Source organism: Harpia harpyja, chromosome 22 (assembly GCF_026419915.1).
Source record: "Harpia harpyja isolate bHarHar1 chromosome 22, bHarHar1 primary haplotype, whole genome shotgun sequence".
In the NCBI taxonomy this organism is placed as follows: domain Eukaryota; kingdom Metazoa; phylum Chordata; class Aves; order Accipitriformes; family Accipitridae; genus Harpia; species Harpia harpyja.
This window is the reverse complement of record NC_068961.1, coordinates 19,156,523-19,174,590: the sequence shown is the minus strand read 5'-3', so window position 1 is coordinate 19,174,590 and position 18,068 is coordinate 19,156,523. Positions and strand designations below refer to the sequence as shown.

At 49.5% G+C, this 18,068-nt stretch overlaps 1 long non-coding RNA gene across 2 annotated transcripts; it reads right to left on the bottom strand.

The window, feature by feature from the left end:
- Positions 1-3,286: 3,286 nt before the first annotated feature.
- Positions 3,287-16,768, bottom strand: LOC128135320 (uncharacterized). 2 transcript variants are annotated; one of them, XR_008233050.1, is made up of 6 exons: positions 16,678-16,768; positions 15,275-15,380; positions 14,756-14,922; positions 9,192-9,466; positions 8,922-9,104; positions 3,287-4,499 (listed from the first exon to the last, which is right to left on the bottom strand). It is a non-coding gene; the product is annotated as an uncharacterized LOC128135320 (long non-coding RNA). The 2 variants fall into 2 exon arrangements; XR_008233051.1 differs by lacking the exon at positions 16,678-16,768 and adding an exon at positions 16,046-16,363.
- Between the last annotated feature and the right edge of the window lie 1,300 nt (positions 16,769-18,068).

Sequence of the window (18,068 nt, the reverse complement as noted above, 5' to 3'; positions counted from 1 at the left end):
TGAAGATTAATGACCTTTCTCAAGACAATTGCAGAAGATATAAACGCATTTACGTGCTGCGGTCAAACATGGCCTTCTTATTCTCAGTGTGTGTTTCACACTTGATGTGCATATGAAGACACGCAGCTACGCTGAGGGCTCCTGCCTGACCAACCTTCGGGAACTCGCACGGCCAAAAGCCCAGCACTGAGCCCTCGGCAGGGCTGCAGGTTCCTCCGCTGACCCTGAGCGAAACCAAATGAGCCGCTCAACGCGTTGTGGACAACGTGGAGCCTTTGCTGCAGTGACCACTGACTTTCTAATCCAGAGGGGAGCTCCTCTACGTGGAAGATATTAGGATCTTTGAACTGGTTTGAATCTGCGTTTTCCACCGAGGTATTCCCTCTGCTGGGAACGAGGTGATCTCATGGAAAGCCTTGCTTGTCTCCCTCGGTAGAACAGAGAGTTGGAAAGGGAGGAAAAATGGTCTCAGCTTTGAGCGAGTGGCTTAAATTTCAGCGGCCACCAGCCCTGAAGCCAGGGCAGTTGCCTGCCTCCAATATAGTTGGAGAAACCAGCTCTGCTAAGGGGGTGTCCAAAACTGCCCTGAAGGCCCTCCCTGAAGGGACCAGACACATTTCCATAGCCAGACCTTCTCAAGCCTGGGAGAAAATCTCATATGCACCAGGAACCTGGGCACTGAGTAGAAAGAGCAGAGCCAGACTTGCCCAGACGGACATTGGACAACCCCAGAGACGTCTTACAGCAGTGAGGATCCTGGCACAGGGAGGAAGGCGAGAGGTTTGCGCGGAGCATTTTTTCCCTGCAGATTTTGTGAGTTTTGTCTATGACCAAGGTGCCTCTGGTTCAGAAACTCCTTCGCATCATCCGCATTCCCTTAACCATCACAGTATTTCAAATAATGAGTGGAGCAATAGCTTTCAAACTGGGCAGTAGTTCGAAAATATGCCAATGAAAAACACCCAAAGAAGTAGTTTGAAACTTCAGAGAGATCAGTAGGCTGAAGAACAAGCAGCCGACAAGAGGATTCCTCATGTGAAAGCTGACAAAAGTCCCTGTCAATGGCACCGCCTCTCCCAAGGAGAGGGAGGCTGGAGGAATTACTGAAGCATGGGAGACCTCGTACTGGGTCTCTGGGAAAGACATACTGGAGTTAGCGTGAGGACAAGCAGGGGCTGGATATCCAAGCAGTTCTTGAACACAGGAAGGTCAGAACGGTTGAAACACGTCAAAGCAAGGTCCACCCAGCCCAACATCGTTTCTGAGCCAGCCACCAGCAGAAGAACCAGCCCTTCTGTCTCAAAGCTCCCATTCATTTTGGGTGCCCCCGATTCACACAAACACACATGCAAGAGCCAAGGGTCTCCCAGGTCCCGAGATGGCTGCCGGGGGCCAAGACGAGGTGCCGTGCCAGCGGGGCTGGAGGAAAGACCCTGAACCTCTGGAAGTTTGGAAGCAGATGGGATGCACAGGCAGAACGGAGATTCACCAGGGGAGCGCAATGGAGCAGCTCACAATACTAGAAGCATCTGCGAGCAAGGTATGCAGCGAACATCTGGTATAAGGATAAAAATATAAAGCAGTGGTGGATGATAAATAGAAGTACAATGAAAAAGAGAGGCTTGGCACCGTGTCTGACACAGTTGCCATCGGTAGAAGCTGTTGCATCGATAGGTTTTGCACTTTATACTCCTAAAAATACAGTGCTCTTCAACTATAATCTGTCTTGGGTACTGTAACGTGCTTTGGATGGAGGCTAACTGATGTGTTTTCCTTATATTCTGTACATCATTTAACGTGCCAGTCCCTTTCACTTCGTGTGGTTTGCGGCTGAAACAACTCTTGATGTTCAATTTTTCATCAATATGTAGGTCCCTCAATCTTTGCCATATATTCTAGGCTTTTTCTGTCACTCCTGCTCTATTCTGTTTTGGTTTGGTTTGAGTTCATACACCCCACCACGTTTTCTTTCAGGACGGTCTCTGTGAGCTTTCCAAAGAGATATCCACAAAGGTTACAAGGGATAATTAAGGAGTTAGCGTCAGACTACTACCTGATGGCATTTCTGAGAGTTAGGCTGTGAAATCTGCTCTGATTTTTGATATCTACATTGAACTGGGGACACGAGCCATGAGCTGGGGAAACATCTCAAGCTGACTATCACGCATGCGAAGTGCAGTGCCCAGGGGAGGAAGGTCACACCATGCAGCACGTCACGTCTGGTGCTAACACGCCTCAACCCCAGCTGATGTGCGAGGGGTGTTCCTGCGGAGCAAGCCGGAGGCTCTCCGAAGGGTTTTCCTCACGCAGAATTGCTGGGACAGCCCCCCAAACAGTTGGCCTGGCATCAGCAGCTTGGAGAGGGAGTTTTGCTGATGTAAAAGCCCAAAGGAGAAAAGTAGGACCGTCACCCACTCATCCTCACCCAAAACACCAAAAACCCCGCTGGTCCAGCACGATGCAGCATAACATCATTGGTCTGTGAGAAAATATGTCCCCATTGCACTACGGGCTTGAACAGGTGGGGTCCAGCCAGAGCTGTCCTAGGGCAGCATCATATGGAAGCTCATCACAGCAGAGACAGGGAATACAATGAGAGAAGTCTCCAAAATTACCAGGGACTCACTCACGCAGCCTGGCCACACTAGTCATGCCCCTAACTCAGGACACTTTCCAAAAGAAATCAGGAAAAGCATTTAAAAGCTATTTTCTTTCCTCTCTGGAGGTTGTTGGTACCTATTGAAGCTGGAACATTCTTGAAAATATGGGATTTCCAGTTCCCACGGGCGAGACCTTTATTCCGCAGCATTGCAGCCTGCGTCGCACCGCTCCGTGGCTCTTGTCACAACAGGTCCCTTCTGGAGGGTGGTGGTTTCCAGAGGATGACTGCCCTCAAAGGCTCCCTGAAAGACAGCTAAGAAAAGACAGGCTATTGTTCATGGAAGTAAATAAATGCAGGGAACCCACGCTGCCACAGGGAAGTGCTTAGGAGTCGGAGAAACTCGAAACATTGGCAAGCAGTGCCGGAGAACACGGGGTTTGTATTTCTGGCTGCTTACCTGGTGTGGTTTGTCCTGCAGGCTTTTTTTTTTTTTTTTTTTTTTTTTGCATGCAATACCACACCTTGTTTGTTTTGACTGTCACTTGGTGCAGGTATGCAACTGGCAGACAGTGAGATAGAGAGTGATATCTGCATATCCAAACAACTTGCTTTCGCACACACAGTCATGGTAAATGCTCTCTGCGTGCGTTTCTCAGTCATGGGGTCCTTGGAGACCCAGATTTATTAAGAAATGCAGCGATAGTGGAGAAGTGTCATAACTGCCAGTTGATCTACACTCGCTTCCACAGTTAATCAGTTTTATTATTCCCTGTTCTCCCCATTCTTTCAGTAGCTATGAGCACATAAAGGCAGATAAATAGGAGAAACCAGGAAAGCTCTGCTCCCAACTTTAATATCTTCAGGGTTTTTTTTTTTATACCAAGAGCAACTGGATCATATTTTGCAATCTAAACTTCAATGTTTTATTTTCTTAAGCTGAGGCTGCTGGAATTTTGCACTTGTGCAAAAGCAGTACAACTACCGTGTCTCTCTGCATCGACACCGCAAAAAAGTCAAGCTAACATTAAACCCATCCTCTCAGAAGACTGAAACTTTCTACACCACATGTCAGCCGAGAGCTCCCACATGAGCAATACCGAGCCTCGTCCAGGGGGCTTTCTAGTGACTTTAACTTGTCAGTTCAAATTTATATTTCTGAGTGTTTTTTGAAAGAAAAACATGCCAAAAGAGTACTTTGGCCGGGCTCCTCCATCCCACTGGCTGCGTGGATGTGCAGAGCCAGCACCTCTCCTGCCAGGCAGCAGCTTTGGTGCCTCTCACACGAGCTCGCGGGATTCTTGGAAACCCCGTGTCCCCTCAGCCAGGAAACAAGCAGCGCTGGGACATTGTGTAAATCTTCCTGTCGTCACCAAATGCTTCTTCGAGGTCCCAAAACAGGGAGGAGAGGAGCCTTCCTCAGCCAAATAATCCTTCATTCACGCTCAGCGGAGAGGCGACCCTTCCTTAGCCTGCATGGATCCTCCCTTCCAGTGATGCTGGTCCAGCAGCCCCCGGCTTGTGGAAAACATCTCCAGGGCTGTCTGCTGCTTTTGGGATACACCACGAAGCCCTCATCAAACAGACGCGCTTGCTTACCAATTGCCAAAAGCAACGAATTTCAAAGCGGTTGGCGTCTCGTCCCCAGGCCTGTTTCCATTCGTAGCATCTCCTGCCCCGTGCCTCCGCGGGGGCGATGCTGAGGAAGGCAAAGTGCTGTCAGCGCTGGTGGCAGGTCCAAACTGCTGTGTATTTTTGACCGAGGTTGGAAGACTGATCGATAGAAAAATCAGAGTCCATCGGAGGAGGACGGTTCTGCAGCTCAGCTCCGAGGACAGTGGCAGTGCCGACGCGCAGTTTTGGGTCTCCCATCCAGCTCCTGTATGCTGGTAAACACAACCTGATGAAAAATAAAGAGTTTCAAACAATTTGTTATAGATAGTCGGCTCTGGCCCTGGGAAGGATTGCACTCTAGGTCAGCTCAGCTAACGAGGTGTGTGTGCCACACCTCCACAGGAAAGCAGCAGCAACACACCAGTTACAGTAGACTGGTCTCAGCACAGCCTTCCCCCAAAGGGTGACTATTTTTCTCTCATAAATACCTGACATGTCTCTGTCACCAGGACCCCAAAATCACGCATTTTAACCAGGTCCCATATGGTGTGTATGGGGCTTGTTTTGCAATACGCTGCTCTACTCTGTTACAGAACCACTGGAAGAGCTTCTGGCAAACAGAGCTAACGTCTCGTGCACCAACTGGAGAACTATTTACCCTGACTGCTGCCCTCCAGAGAAGCTTTCTTTTCTTTTCTTATCTGTTTGATGAGGGCTTCGTGGTATATCCCAAAAGCAGCAGACAGCCCTGGAGATGTTTTCCCCAAGCCAGGGGCTGCTGGGACCAGCACCTCTGGAAGGGAGGATCCATGCAGGCTAAAGCAGCTTTTCTCACAAGGGCTAATTTGATGGAGAGAGGACTGCTAGTCCTGGGGGAGCTGCAGCCAGCCTCACTCGGTGGGGAACCACGTCAGGCTTCGACTCTCTGGCTGCCGCAGGCTTTGCATCTCTTTGTAGGAACTGCAGTTAGCTCACAAAAGCTAATGAACGGTGAAGCTAACACTCCCACCTTCGGTGTCCGGCTATAAAGCACCCGGCTGGGGGGCTGCACCGCGGGACCTCACGTTATTTCTGACCCTCTGCACCGAAAGGAGACAGCAAAACAAAATATGACTTTGGGTCAAAGAGGTACCGCTGTGGTTCAGAGGAGACCCAGGGTGGGTGTGATACAGTGTGAGAGCAACTAGCGTGGCTTAAATCTGCCTGAAACGGGGCAGGTAAGAGGCTGTGGCCTCAGGATGGGTCCCCAGTCCTCTTTTATGTAGCAGCATAGAAATACTCTGCAGCAGGGCTGGAAACAAGCTAGCGAATGGGAATGAGAAGTTTCCGGGCCAGATCAATTTTCCAAATCATGAGTGTCTTCTAGTGTATTTTGATGCTTAACCTTTTTCCAGCTAGTATTGAAGGGAAGAGAAGACAGGTGGCATCCAGTGGGGTAAAGAACAAAATAATCAGGCCTCTGCTGGCAAATTACTGAGAGGCCTTGAGCAGTTTCTTTATGGGTTGTTCTTTAACTTCATCTTCTCCACGATAAGGCATGGTGTTTGTAGGGGCCAGCTGCAATGCCAGCCAGCTGGGGTGGCTGCACCACTCTCCTGCAGGGACCTGGGCGACAGAGTTCAGAAGCGGTCCCTGTGCCAAAGAGCTCCTTGTCTGAGATGGGTACGACACTGTGCCAGGTAACAGGAGAAGGACAAACAGAACCTTTATATTCGACAAAAGCACTTTGCGAACCTTCTAAGTTGCCACCCCCGCCAAAAAAAATCCCAGTGTACGCAGCTGGATACATTGGATATGCCTCAAATATTTGTCTAGCAGTAAGAGGCTCCTGTAGCAAGAGTCTCTCACACCAGTTGGTAAGAGAAACCCTGTCACTTGCAGGAGAAATAAAAAATTGAAAAAGAAATAGGAGGGCAAAGTAGTTTTCTGTCTGGCCATGAGGTAGCACCATCGAGCTACTCGCAGCAAAACCCAAAGCTGATCTGCCTCAATTTTACAAGCAGTGCTTCTGGAAGCACAAGCTGCCTGTCATTTTACATTGACCAGCTCGAGAGGTTAGGTTAACCACTGTGCTAATCTAGTTTTGGTGATGAGTCAGGCCATGCCTACCTCTCTTGGCCATTTTTCCCCCTCTATGACCTTTCCAATTACTTAGGTGAAAATCAGCATTTTGTCGATCGTGCTCATATCGTGCCCTTCCAGGGTGTCTCTGGGTCCCCGGGGAGAGCTGGTGAGTGCTGACTCTACCAGGCTCTGAGCAGACCAGAGCTATCTACAGCCAGCCCCACCACGCAGCTCCCCAAGGGACAGAGGATGAACAGAGAAAGCTGGACGGGCTCAGAAGGTGACAAAGTGGAAAGCAGGGGCTCTAAAAAAAGAGTATCTACAGGATTGAGTGGGGAACTGAATTTGAGCTCCTAGTTTCAGGCTGTAGCCAAAAGGGTTAATGTGGTTTTTGGTGAAGTCCATAAAGAAATAGATAGAAACAGGGAAGAACTGGCAAATCTGTTCTTGGACAGTCCTATCTGGTTATGTTATCCACCTCTTGAAGATGCTGAAGAATTGGAGAAGAGTGCAGTTTGCTGCCAGACAGAGACATTGTCTGGAAAACATCAGATCATGGCCTACAGGACATCCACTTTCCTCCAAGGCAGCTCTCTGCGTTGTTTTTGTATGCTGTTGCCAAGCAAATCAGTTGGTCAGAACAGGGTGAAGAAATCCAGCTTGCAGAGACGCCTTGCTGGCCCCCTGCAAGCCCATTGCTGTAAATGACATATTTCCTCCAGTAAAAATGATCTCAGGGAAAAGAATAGAAAAAGAAAGACTGTCCGATGAAAAGCTATTTCCATCTGCAGCTGCAAGGTTGATGACACCTAGTCAAAGGCAATTAAAACGACACTACCCATAGCATTTCAAGGAGGCTGCATGAACATCAGATTAAATTCTTCAGCCCTGGAAGACGTTTACATCAGAAGGAAACGATGCTCTCCAGAGCTTCTAGGGACACAGGCTGTGCTGAGATCTGATGAGATTTACTTCCCCATGCGGTACTGCCAGGGGCACTGTAAGCATTACCCAATATTTGCCAATGACGTACCTGACATACAATTGGGTTTTTGCAGTGACTGATTTGGTTGCAGCAAGAGATGGTGCTGTGCTTTTGAGGAATACCGCAGGACGTTCCGTGAGCATGGGATGCTGGTGGCAGGTGTACTGGCAGGCTGGTAACTTGGAAGAAAACTTGTCAGTCCCATTGACAGAGGCAGGGCAGAGAGGGGAAAATGTTACTAGAGAACCAAGGGGGAAAAGGGGGATTTTACCCAGCTTACCAATCATTCAGCAGCAAGCTTCATACTTTGTATGATGGAAAATGACCTATAGTTCCAACAAACACCATAGGGCTGCTGACATGGAGGCAAGCCCTATGGGAAGGAAAGCTATGGTGACCTTGGAATATTTTTTGGATGCTCAGCCTGAGCTGGAGCAGCTGTGCTGCAGACAGCCCTACAACACCGAGGACTAAGCGGCAGCCCTCAGGGGTCAGCGCTGCTCGGGCTCTTCAGCACTCTGGCAGCCTGTCTGTGTGAAGGTTTGCTGGGAGGTTTTGGAGGAAGACAGCTTTCTCGTTTCTTTCGTAATTCTTACACTCGACAGACACGTTGTCTTCAGACCCCCCTCAGCGGAGGGCCAGCTGACAGATAAAAATCTCACACTCTAGTTCCTTCCAATCCTCTGAATCTCTCAGTGAAAATCAGTCCTCTAGTTAAAATACTGCAACAGCTCCAGTTGGTGCTGTTGATACATACCCACTGCAGACAGCAGTGGCAGTGAGCAAGCATTACTAAATGCACGTGTGTGATAAGGGTATATAAATGTTCCCCATCATGCAATTCTCCTGCATGTGTCTCTACTGAATTTAGGCGAACAGTGGCAGCGACAGAGTCTATGGCTATTTTTGCACCTTCCAAATCAGAGGTTGAGAGACACAAGCTCACATTGCCTGGAGAGTTTGTAGCACCAGTGGGTCTCAACAAGAAATGGACTAAGCAACAGAGAAGTTTGGGAACTGCTGTCCCATGCTGAGCAGGAGTTTGGGGTGTTATTTTTCAGATTAAGATGCCAACTCTTAGTTTTGGTAGGATTTGAAAGGGTCTAAGACCACACAGGCCTTCCTCTGATCCAGGAAAGCTGAGCGGGATGCTCAGCTCCCTCGCTGGTTCACGGGAACCGAATGACGAGCAACTCCAGTGACTCGCCTCGTTTGACTCCACAGGTCATCAGGGGCTCTGAAGTCACGTCCCATGGACTTGCTCCAGAAGCAGCTCCTTGGGGTCAGACCGCCTTTGCTTCTCCACTTCCACAGCAGAAACGCATTGTGCTTGGGGTTTGCTCGGGGCTCAACCGGGGAGTCACCACCAGCAGCCCTCAGGGACGGCGTGAGGTGGGACCTTTTGTGTCCGGGGGGAGAGGGTGTACGTACGCTCCCCTCGTGCCTCCCAAAGCCTTCAGGCAGGAGAGTCGCTTAGGGAAGAGGAGGAGACGGGATGCTGGAGGGGCAAAGCATAATCCATCAAGCCCTCACAACTGAATCCGAGTCTCATTTTGTTTGCTGATAGTTCAAAACCATGAGGCTAAAGCTTTTAAAACCCATTTAACAAAAGAAAGCGTCTGTGACTCTTGGGCTGATGTAGGTGTTTCATACACTCACTGTACGCAAAACGCCTCTCAGAGCCACCTTCCAGATCTCTGCTCCTGAGCGAGGTGGAAAAAGTCCTGTATTAGTGAGTCCTAGACTACCGGACAGCCTAGCTATCGCAGCACGGTCCGAAATCTATCTGGACGGTGAGCGTTTGGGTGCAGGGCTCTCACTGCCTGAGGAAGAGGGGCTGACCTAGTGCATTTAAAGCAAAAATTTAAGCTGAGCATTTAAAGCAAAAATCGATCCACTCCTACAGCATGCGACTCCGCTCTCACTCACCCACGAAGGCAGCACGCTCCGGAGAGTGGCAAAGGCGAAGATTTAACCTCCAGCAGGTTTCTCACAGGTGAATTTGCTCCCGTCCTTTTTGTCGTTTCCAGTTGCCAATCTCAGAGAGCTTCTCATTCATGGAAAAATTTTCTGCCAAGTTTTAGCCCAGCAGTGCCTTCCCCAGCCTTTGAAAACATGCACGGTAACACACAGCTCTCATTAGTGGGAAATGGCCTCTCTACTGTCTGTGGAGTGGAAATCTTCCAGTGTCATCTCACCTGTGTCTATTATAAGGGAAACAAAACAGATGGCAGAAGAAAGGATATTACATTTAACACAGGTTTCTCCTCTCATAGGCTTTTGCATCTGCAACAGAGGCATTCTGAGAAGAGCAGCCTGAGCACACAGCCACTTCACTGGTGCATGATGAACTTAATTTCTGCATTGCCTATTGCTTTGTATTATAAAAGCAATGACCCTGATGAATAAGCAAGGTAAAATTTAGGCCATAGAAAATGGGTGTGAGACAGACCAGCAGCAGGAACCTAGGGAGCAGATAGGGGTGAGAGCAGATAGTCACCTAACGCAAAGCTACACATTGAGGGAAAAGGAGCGTGGCTTCAGCGTAGTGCTTTAGAAATAAGCGTTACAGACCACAGCCTCCCCCTGCACCAACCACAGCATCGTATAATGGGTGTTAGACCTCTGTGTAAGGCGACCTGGACACATGAACAAAGCAGGCTAAAGCTCTGCTTTTCTGTTTTAATTACCATCTGCTTCTCAGCTGGTCCTTGTCAGCCCTCACAGCCAAGGATGAGATACTCCAGCATCTAGAGACGGACATCTCAGCTAGCCAGTGCGTAAAACATCCAGACTCTGGCAATGCAGCTGAAAGCAGCCTGTGCCACAAACACGCAGCTCCGGCCAGCCCTGTCCCCGCGTCTGCCCAGGCGAAAGGCACAAACCACTGCAATTTAGGAGTGCTGCAGAGGAGGGGCTGGCTGAGAAATGCTCTACTCCCAGGTCCCTGGCTCGAAACTCAGGCAAACATTTTTTAAGAAGAGATATCTGCAGATCAAGCATCACGTGCCTTCCAGGGAAAAACACACAGTGCAAACAAAGAGAAATCAGTTGATCTGCACAGAGCAAGGGGGGGGAAAGCCACACAGCCGGCGTGATTTATGCTGCCTCTTCCAGCTTGTGCCCTGGAGAGGTGCTCCACGGCCACGTTACAGCCTCACCAGCCGGGCACATCTCTCTTTGGCAAATTCCCTGGGCTCGCACAGACCTGCCAGCGGTGGCTGGTAGCCTGTGAGGAGCAGGATCTGTTCCTCCCAGGAGAGCTGCCAGCAGCCACCCCAAAAGCCACCCACGGGAGGACGGTGACAGCAGCAGAGGCTGCGGGAGGTCAGGTTTGGGTTAAGGCATGCCAGGGAAGGGGTCTGAACGCGTGGTGCCAGGGAAGGGACGTGAAAGAAGGCTGGTGGAGAAAGTTTCTTCCCCGTCCAGTTGAGGTCCAGGTCCCTCCCCAGAGCAGGTCTGAGCAGCTCCTGAGCCATGGTTGCCTGTTTAGCACCGCTCCTTCTCTCTCCTGTTGACCCCTGCAAAGGGAACAGTAACGCACAAAGGATGCTTACTCTGTCTTAAGGCAGTGCTTGAGAGTTGTTCTTGGTCAGACAGCTGAGGGGCTCTGAAGAAGTCTTCACCTGACTATATTTTGCAAGACTGATCAAATATGGTATTATTCTTGTTTTCGTAGTGCTTGCAAAAACAATAGGAGGCTATTCCTGCTCCCAAATTTAAGAATGCCAGTATTCTTTGCATTTTTTAGAAATCTTTTTTTCAGAACTATTTTCAGAACATAAATCCTTCGGGCCAGCCCTAACGTGGATGCAATGGTTGCTGTACTAATGCTGTAAGGCCCTCTGGCCTTGGGTTTTCTTTCCAGCCAGAATCCCAGAAATGACCACGGGGCCAGCTCTACAGTTCCCAAGCTGTGATTCCACACCACAGGAATGGCTTCTGGCACTGCAGAGTTAAACAGACAGCGGTTTCCCAGTGTGAGTTTAACCATCAGGACATGCAGCTCACCCAGACAAGTGGGTTTCCCTTCCCTCGTGTGAAGAGAGGACAGAACAGGCAAATCAGAGGAGCTGGGATACTTAAAACAAGACCCATATCACACCCATGCAATGTGCCAATAAGTACAAAGCAAACTGAAAGCAATAACCAGGAAATCCATTGCTGCTTGGGAGCCCTGGATCTAAGGGATACCGCACGAGGACTGCCATCCTCCTCGTTTTGATGCGTTTGACAGCGCCGAGGCAGCGAGGGATTTACCTTTCTCATCTCTGGCTGCCCTCTGCCAAGCAGCAATATCCTTTTTTTCCCCCCGTACCAAGTACCCAGTTAAAACCACTGCGGACACACCATGCAAGGCTGGAACCTAACCTGCTCAGACACACTTTGCCAGTCTGAGCTTTTTTGGGAGGGGGCACTTTGTCCCGCCAGCCTTCATGGTGCATCAGGTGCTGCCGGAGCAGCCCCAGCTTTGTACCAGGTGTGCTCCTGTCCCACCGCAGCAGGCAGAAAGAAAAAAAAAAAGCCAGTTGAAGCCCACGGAGCATGTTCTGGCAAGCTCAAGGGGAACCCCCCATATGCTTGCACCCCACCTGGGTCAATCGTGTGGCACCAGCTGAGTCAGCAACACAAGGAGCCAGTGCTGGTGCTCACAGCAAAGTGCTCCCGAGCTTCTCCTGGTTGGGATGGTTGGAAAAGAGGGCATGCCGAGCAGGGCGGTGGGGTTGTGGGACGGATCCTGCATGAGAGCACCCCCATCTAGTGGCCTGAGCCATCCCTGTGGCACCCAAGGCAGGAGGGAAACACCCGGGAGGAGAACCAGGGCTTGCAAGGAAATCACTGCTGCACGCCAAGGGTGAATAAAGAAGAGGGACAACACACATCACAGCGGCCGGGCTTCTCTCCTATCAGCCTGGGTGGGATTCGTCTCACCAGCTTTAGGTGTCTTCACTGTAAGCGATCATGCCAGGTTCCTGGCGGTCAACAGAAGGGAACTGGAAATTTTTAGGGTTTGATTAATTTCATCCTAAGGTAGGCATCTAAAATTGAGAGTCACACTCTAGAGGAGCCTCTCTTTCCCCTGACTGTTAGAGGTTGAGTGACTAAGTGAAATGTCAGCATCTATGCAGTGGACTTCCACATTTGGAGAGACAGATCCTATCTTCTTTGTCCTATGGCTGTTATTGAATTAATTTGGAATACAGATCTTGTTTCCCATGGATGTCAACAAGACATCAGAAATTGTCTGGTGAAGTAACACTCTTAACAGTGCTGTCAGAGTTGTATATGAGCATATTCAGCAGAACACCATTCCCCATTCCCTGCAAAAGAAAACCCACTTCTAATGCAGTTACAAAGCCCCCAGTCTCCGTTTTTGAACACTCAGCCCCTGCTGAGGGAGATTTACAGACTGGGATGCTGGCATAGTTGCCTACGGCACAGAAATACTTCTCTTTGCACCCCATCAGCCCCAAGCAGCGCTGAGGTTATTGTATTTGTAAAGGGAAGAAAAACATAAAAATACTCCGGGGAGAGCTCGCCAGCTTCCTTCCTCCTCCGCTGCAGTGTTGTATCACCGCCCAAGGGGTCTCCTTGACCGAGCGAAGGCAGCGGTGCTGCCTCACGGACGGAGGTATGATCAGGAGCAGCTGAAAGACCTGTCTGATCTGAGAGAGAGGTGGGATGAGGCAGACCCCAGAGGTCCCTTCCGCACTGGAATTTTCACTGATTCTCCAATTAGCGATGGCAACCAGGACTGGGGCAGCGGTGAACAAGAGGTCTGAGACACGGGAAGGGGCAGCAGGCTGGGCTGGGCGCTTGGGACAAGACGAAGGCGCTGGGAAGCAGGGGCTGTCCCCATCTCTTCTCCCCAGGCAGGGACGAGAGATGGGGACAGTTTTGGAAGGGCAGGGGCAACCCAGTCCATCGGGAGGGAGGGAGGGAGGATTGGCAGAAGAAGTTGTGCCAGGCAGAGCAACCTTGCCTGCAGAGCCTGGAGGGATTCCCAGCAGCCCCGTCCCGCAGCACCCACCCGCAGGGAGCCGGGGAAGAAGTGCCCCCCTCTCCTCCTGGCTGGCCCCAGGCAGGCGGGCAGCCACTGCAGGTGGTCCACGCACACGGGGCTGCGTGGTGGCTCATCGGGTTTTTCACCCGGGTGTTGCTCTGAGGAACACAACAGAAACCAACAGCTCTCCCTCACAGCACGAAATGCTTAGGCAGGAGAAACAGGGAGAGAAAACCAATTACCGGATGGCTTCATTAAGGGAGCATCACTCAGCTTTGGGATCCTGCTGGGCAAAACCAGCTTTGATTCATCTGCTTATGCCTGTCGGCTCTTGCTTTACATTGACTGTGTCAGGTCCCAACCTAAGAGCCGAGCAGACTCTCAAACACCAGGGCACTTGGTCCCTTCCAGCCCAGAAAGATGGGTCCTGCCTTCCTCCAGCCTCCACGAAGATTTCCATGCCTTCCTCCTCTTAAATGGCAACTGGCTGATACTTACTACCTGCCCAGGCCTGCCAGTTCCTTCATCCTCTCCCTTCTGCACTTGCAACTTCTAAATAAAGCAAAAGCATCAGCACTCTCTTTCTGAAACCAAAATAACTTGGGCACCAGCTACCCTCTGCTGAGAATCGGTGCAAAGTCCCCTCAGAGGGCTCTCTAGACTGCTCCGTATGAGGGCTTTTTGCTTACCTTTCCCCCTTCCTGGCACCTGTGATAGAAATTATGCTCAGGGCACTTCTCTGGCACGAGAGAGGATGACATTTTTCAGACAAACGAGGTTCAAGCCCAGCTCTCCAGTGGGAAACCTGCCTCTGAGCCTGCGGCAGTCTTCGCCGAGGGAATTCAAGGCAGCGAAGGGCTGGGTGCCGGGGCAGCTATCGCAGGTCCAGCTCCTTGGTAAACCCTGCGAAAACGTGGTACCACACCAGCAGGAAGAGCCAGATCTCGGAGCCGAACTTCTCTCTGGTTTTGCCCGACTGTCATGCTGGAAGAACAGCAGGACCCTTGGACAGCCACCAGGCTGCACAGGTAGACAACGCAAAAGATGAAGACGAGGACGGGGGTCACCTAAACAACAGTGTGGTTTTGGGGGGGAAGGGGACATACACGCTGGCAATACTGCCTTCAGAAGGTCGTATCACAGACGGTGCTGCGCATCGGTGATTCTAATAGGGAGCATGAGGCAGGATGGTGCTGGAAGCAAACTGGTTTGGAGCACAGCTGGGAGACGCATTCGCTCTGGTGGCAAAGCTGTCTCGGGTGCCTTGTCCCCACCTCATTAGGTGCGCTGATGCAAGTCTTTGTGAGACTGCTATAAACCTCGTCAGGTAGGTGGTCCAGCTTTTTTCCGAAATCTCCCCCTCTTTCAACAAGTCCCGATTATTTCACTGATTCAATTGCATCAGTGCTATTAATGGGATGCTGAACCACAGCCAGGGCGGGGGAGCAGGAATGTCTTGAAGGGGGCTTTACCGCGAGAGAAAACATACCATAGGGTTGTCCTCACAACACCGTGGCTCAGCGGGAGGCGAAGTATTTGCATCTCCAGACATCACAGATGAGCCTGTCTATTTTTAAAGTTGCTTTTCTCAGCTGTGAGCCTCTCCAGTCATTTCCATCACAGGCATAGGATGTCATGGCTGCCAGAGGATGGCTTCTGGAGAGGATGAGGAGTAGGAATTATGGCTGAGCTGTAACGCAGAAAAACTTGCTGAAGAAAGCAAAACACAAGGTGTTTCAGGGTGTCCTTTTTTGTGCACAGTTTCTGTTTTCATCAAGTGAGTATTTCCCTTTTTCTTCCCCTATAATTCATAAAACTCACTTCCTTTATTCCCCTCAGCAGATTTCTCTGCACAAACACGATGACTACAGTTTTAGTTTCCACCCCCAGAGAAATACACGGCTACACTTACCCAAAGTGCCTTTCTTAATCAAATAAATTTATTTATTCACACCTCTGGTACCTGATGGTAACCCTGTGCACCACTGTCACCTCTATCAAGGCTTACTTGTTTTCACGTAAGACTCCATATCCAGGCAGTACATTTGTTGTGGCCTCAAGTGAATAATAACAAACATATTTCCTTTCGACAGCTTTAGGGCAGAACAGTGCAACTGTGAGAGAGGTTAAAGATGTCGAGTGAATTTAGTAAAATTAGTCAGACACCATACAGGCCCCACGCTTGCAGAAGAAATTTGCCCTCAACATTAACCAGAACAGTGTACATCTGGGGTATGTTTTTGGTAAGATTCATCATAGCAATGTTTTAAAACTAGTAAAAAGCCTTTTTATTTCCCTTTTTGTCATTTAAACATTCTTTACGTTTATCCCAGGCTGCTGGTGAGCCTTTTGTTTAATCAACACATCCACATTAACTTTGCAGGCAAACCTGCTAACGCCAGGCAACTTTGTGGTTAAAAGTAATAGCTCTTCGCAAACATGATAAACCAAACGATTTGAACATTTCAGGTAAATCAGAATGACTCAAATGGAGCAGCAGATGAAAAATAGGAATTGAAACAGAAAGGCACGTGTGATTTGTTCAGAAGTTAGGAGGGCTGGTTTCCATCCTCAGGATGAATCTCCTAGGATCCTATTTTATTTTAGGAACCCAGAACAATTATTTGCTCTGTGATGGCTCCTTCCCATCTTTTCTTACACAGCCCACATCCAGAATTTTACACACATAGGAATACGGCACTTTTGTCTTAAAACCTTGTCTCTTCCTCGGTACCCACTTGAGCTTTAGAATAATTTATTTACTGTCTAGTGACAGTACCTCAGAGCCAGAAAGAAATGTCTTCCCCAGTCAGCCTGCTAGCCTTTGTCTCCGGCCGTAACGAATACCGAGGGTGGCTCGTGGGAAGATGCTGTTCTTTGTCTCCAAGCACCACCCAGCATCAGTCCCAGCCTCCGGGACTGCCCTACGCCGTAGTCCTCCCGCAGCATCCGCTTCCTCGAGCTAAAAATGGGGACTGGCAGGGTTCACGCTCTCGCCTGCTAGCCAGGCCAGCTCCTCACACAGCCCTTTATAAGCATGCTGACAGGATTACAAGTTGAAATGACCTCCTTGAAACTGGGTGGGCTACTGCAGAGAAGGGATGGAGACGGGAATCACATCAAGTGCCTCAGCTGCGTCGCACAGCCAGCCGTCCTAGCCCCAAAATGAGCTTCTCGTGTAGACCTAAGTTCTCACTGATTTCTCACAGCTTCTCAGACAGCAGTCACTGACACTGACTTCCACGAGCCTTGTAAGGGTGTGGTGGGCCCTGGGTGCTCTTTGCATTAACTGCATGCCATGCCTATGGCACATCATGCTTTGCATATTTTTTTTTTTTTTTTTTTTTACATTTGGCGATCTTTACATGGAAAGATTTCCAGACAAGAACCATGTTTCATCCATACACAGACCTCATTAAAATCTTACTGGGTGAAGAACCAAGTGCTACTGGTGTCAACAGAGCTTTGAGACATCACTGCCATGTGCAAGGCTGTCCCTCCTGCTGCCCAACCGACTGCATCCCAGCACAGCTTCAGACACAACAGCCACAGCATGGAAAGGCCCCAATACTGATTTGTCATCACTGCAGCAGCTGCCCTCCATCTCTGCTCCAGCCACCTAGAAAACACACATACACAAGTGACAAGATTTTCTCTGTCAACTAAACTCCTGTCCATTGCCTTAGGAAACTCTAGCAGGACTCTTGACTTTGGGTGTGCAGTTTCACAGCCAAATCTCCCAGTCTGAGCTCTTTACTTCTGAAACACACCAAGACATTTACCACCTCCTTTGAAGTGGAATGGACACAGACCAAGGCCACTCGGGTCCTGTCGCCAGGGTCAGCCGTGCCACACTGCACTGGTTCAGCAAGGGAGAAAACAGGCACAAGGATCTTTGGCATCAGGAGTCTCAGGGGAGAACAGCCTGGCTTCTAAATTTTTTTCTGTCAAAAATCATTTTTTTGCCTTTCAGGCTGGGACAGAGAAGGAAAAAAACCTGACCTGACATGTTTACTTAGGGCTGTGCTTTTTTTTTTTTAATGTTATTTTCTTCATTCCAGATATAAGGGATGCTGTCCCAAGTGTCCCTATCAAGTCATCTGTCTTGTGGGCAGGATTTGCTGAAGATATTTTTCTGAAGATAACATCAGAAACATATGCTGCAGACAGCCAGAAGACAGAGGCTAAGCAAGTATTGGAAGCCCACTTCTAACACAACCCCCTTACCAGCCCTGTTAATTAAGTTATGCCATAAGAAAAGCGGCTTTCAAAGATTTCCTATTGATTTAAGCTAAGACATGTTAGCAAGAAAACAAAATGATTGTATACACTGGATGAGACTGTGTGGAAAAGAGACAGACCTGGGAATGGTGTTATGGTAATTTTGCATTTAACTCCGCTCATTTCTTACAAATCCTGTGTCAGTTTACTACCTCATCTTACTTAAAACCTTGATCATTTTAAAAACAAGGTTTACAATTCCTCAGCAAAAGACACACTTGCGTAATTGTGGTCAAGTTCACCTTTGCCAAGACACTGGTGATGTGCCTTGCACCATCAGTTTGGCTTTCTTTCCTGGCTGTGGTCTACCTGTTAAACCACTACTGTCACTCAGCTAGAGCACGCCCGTAGAAGCTCTTCTCCAGAAGTTTCTGAGAAACACACGCCTGTGTTCTGGTGACAGACACATCTGATACAGCAGTGGGAGATACCCTGAACACAAGCTAGACTAACACAGGCTGAATGAGCCGGTCGACAGCTTTCTACCCCGGAGGGGCTCTTGCCCAGCCTTCTTGCAAACA